The following is a 3,375-nucleotide window of genomic DNA, read 5'->3' as shown; positions in this document are numbered from 1 at the left end:
GGAAACCATGGGACCTATGTTTCTTTGGACTTGGCTTACTTCACTAATATAATTTTTTCCAAGCCTTTCCATTTCCTAACAAATTGGGCAATGTCATTCTTTCAGATGGAGGTATAGAATTCCTATTCTCACACACACACACACACACACACACACACACACACACACACACACACACACACACACACAATGGAAATCAATCAATCAATCTATCTATCTATTTATCTCTCTATAACATTTTCTTGATCCATTCATGTACTGAGAGGCATCAATGTTGGTTCCATATTTTAGCTATGGTAAATAATGCTGCAATAAATATAGTAGTGCTAGTAGTTTTAGTATGGTCTTGTTTGTGATCATTTGGGTAAATGCCCAGAAGAAGTATTTGTTGGGTCATAGGGGAGCGCTATGTGGAATCTTTTGAGGAACCTTCATACTCCTTTCCGAAGTAGCTGAACAAGTTTACACTCCCACCCAAGAATGCAGTATGGTTCGAATGCAGTAGGGTTCCTTTCTGGCCACATCCACTCCATCGTCTGTTGTAAAAATATGGAACACTTCATGAATTTGCTTGTCATCTTTGCACAGGGGCCATGGTACTCTTCTCTGTATCATTTCAATTTTAGTGTATGTGCTGCCGAATTGAGCACAGAACATTTTTTATATATAAAGTGTAATTGATTTTCTTAAACTAAACAATTCAACAAAAAGTAAGTTGTAAAGAATTGTTGTGAAATTTTAAAACCATGTTTTTCTTATATAAGCACACATTTATGAATAAAGTCAAGATTGGCATGTCAAAAACAATATAATTCCAGATATTTGTTGTTCAAGAGATGTGTAAGAGGAGGAATTCAATTATTCTATACAAGGCACCTCTCATAATGAACATTGAAGCAAGTGTTAAGGTTTGTTAAAAGTTTTAATGTTTTAAATATTTTTAATTTTGGGAATTTGCTTATATATATGCCAAAATTAAGACTGTATGACAGGTCATAAAAATTTTCCATAAAGTATTTAAGATTTATTGTAGCAGCATATACTACTAAGTGTGTACATTTCAGAGTTTATAGAAATTTTACTAATGATAATTTGCAAATTCTTTGTGTAAAGAAGCAGAGTGAAGAGTTAAGACTTTGTTAATTCCACAGTTTCTGTTAAAACTTTAGGGCTTCCTTACATTATAGGTTAGCGAGGAACAAATGATGATATAAGCCATATACAGATGAGATGAGCCATAAATAATAATCTTAGTGGGAAACTTTAAAGACTACTCATAGCCTATAAAACTCTTATTGAACATCATAATCTTAGGCAGTTTTAAATGTACAGGATTATGAAAAAATAGTAAAACCTAATATGTAGTATACTTCAAATACTGGAAACACTGGTAATTGTTTCATTTTTCATTTTATTAATCATTAATATTTAATTATTGGTTTTGTTTATTGTAGCATTGTTTTCCTTGTTGTAATATAATACAACTTTTTGTAAGTCGTCATTAGGAGGTACTTTGAGAATGTTACTGGGATGGCCACACCATGTTTTATAGGTGCATATGAATTTACAAAGAGCAAAATTAAGAACAAAATACTCATTAAAATTTTTCTCAAGTAGAGTCTGAACCAGGAGTGTTAAGTGTCCACAGCTAAAATCTTAGCCCTAGGCTGAAGCAGCCGTCTTACAGAGTTGAGGACACAAAAGTTTTTGTTGGTCGTGGGGCTTGAAATCTTGGGCCTGGGTGCTTTCCCTTAGCTCTTTAGCTCAAGGCTAGTGCTACCACTTGAGCCACAGGACCACCTTTGTCTTTTTGTACTGATGTGTTACTGAGGAATCAAACACAGGGCCTCATTCATTCTAGGCACGCACTCTACCACTGAAACCCCTTCGCAGTTCCTGAGAAAGTGTATTTTAAAAAGTCATCTAAACAACATTTGCTTTCTGCTTTGGCTTATATAATGATATACATGAATATCTTTTTATATTTTTGTGAATTGTCATACTTCTAAATTTATATTAATTTCAGCCACTTTATCCTTTTCAAAGTCATGAAATATCTCTAAGAATTTGTTTCTGTAAAGACTGTTTTTGCATTTATAATTTCTTCTGAGTCACTTTTATTTTTTTCAAAATCACTTTATATTTTATATTGACGGGTTTTCACACATCAAATGCCTTCAAATGTATATATGTATTAAGGTTTGTATCCTGTCAATAAATGTGTAGAACACAATTATACCACTGACAAAAGATGATTTGCACTTCATTTATGTGCTTTTGGACTTGGAGAGTGATTTTAGGTGTGTCAACACAAGTAGAATCAGCATGAAACAAGCCAGCATTTCTTCATTTAAGATATAAGGAAAGGATACAGGTTGATCCATTGTAACAATAGGATGTACAAGACACTCTATCAGAGGGGGATGGAGGGAGGAGTTGAGGTGGTGTAAAGGGAAGGGATGGTAGAGGAAAAACAGGAGGGGTTAACAATGCTCAATAAGAAATGTTCTCATTTCCTTACTTGTGTAACTGTAACCCCTCTGTACAGTATCTTTACAATAAAAGTATATATTAAAAAGATACAAGGAAAATTTCTGTACTTATGGGAAGTTATATTTGTCATTCAATATCAGCAAGGTATTGTTTTTAGGATGACAGGCATATTAAAATTTTGGATACTCAAATTCTCTACAAAAATAAATATATTATTTACATTAGAAACTGCCCACAATCTAGTAATTGCTATGAGAAATTTTACCGCATTCTAGGTTTGTAATGGAAAGTAAATGTATATGCAATATCAACAGATATGAATTTTTTCAGATAATTTTTGTCTGCATTTTGTGGATGGAATTGGGAAAGCAATTTTAAAAAGCACAAATTTCATCACCAAGAGCTGTCAGCAAACTGTAACAAGTTTCTAATACATCAAAATTGAATGGTTTGGAACTCCAAGAAGTACTTGAATTGACACATTATCAGAAAGTGTAACCAGGCAAGCACTTTTGTTTTTAAATTTTTTGGGGGGGTCCGGTCGTGGGCCTGAACTTTGGGCCTGGGAGCTGTCCCTCAGCTCTTCAGCTCAAGGTTAGCACTCTACCACTTGAGCCACAGAGCCACTTCTGGTTTTTTTTCCTGCTTATGTGGTGTTGAGGCATCGAACCCAGGGCCTCATGCATGCAAGGCAATCGCTCTACCACTAAGCCACATTCCCAGCCCCTAGGCAAGCACTTTTAAGAAATGCAGCTACTAGATTTCTCATTGAGTGCTTTCATAACACTTTGTGAAATACAAGTCAGAACCTCATTGGAGACTAGACAGTTTTCCCTCACCTTTCTGTCAAGCTCAGTTATTATCAATCAACATATAGCTAAT

At 34.6% G+C, this 3,375-nt stretch overlaps 1 non-coding gene across 1 annotated transcript; it reads right to left on the bottom strand.

Annotated features, from left to right (window-relative positions):
- Nucleotides 1-543: 543 nt before the first annotated feature.
- Nucleotides 544-650, bottom strand: LOC138822791 (U6 spliceosomal RNA). The gene has a single exon (XR_011370629.1). It is a non-coding gene; the product is annotated as a U6 spliceosomal RNA (small nuclear RNA).
- Between the last annotated feature and the right edge of the window lie 2,725 nt (nt 651-3,375).

The sequence above is a fragment of the Dipodomys merriami genome, unplaced genomic scaffold (genome assembly GCF_024711535.1).
Source record: "Dipodomys merriami isolate MVZ:Mamm:240054 unplaced genomic scaffold, mDipMer1.0.p SCAF_1153, whole genome shotgun sequence".
Classification (NCBI taxonomy): domain Eukaryota; kingdom Metazoa; phylum Chordata; class Mammalia; order Rodentia; family Heteromyidae; genus Dipodomys; species Dipodomys merriami.
Note: the sequence above shows the minus strand (reverse complement) of the source record. Positions and strands in the feature narration are given on the sequence as shown.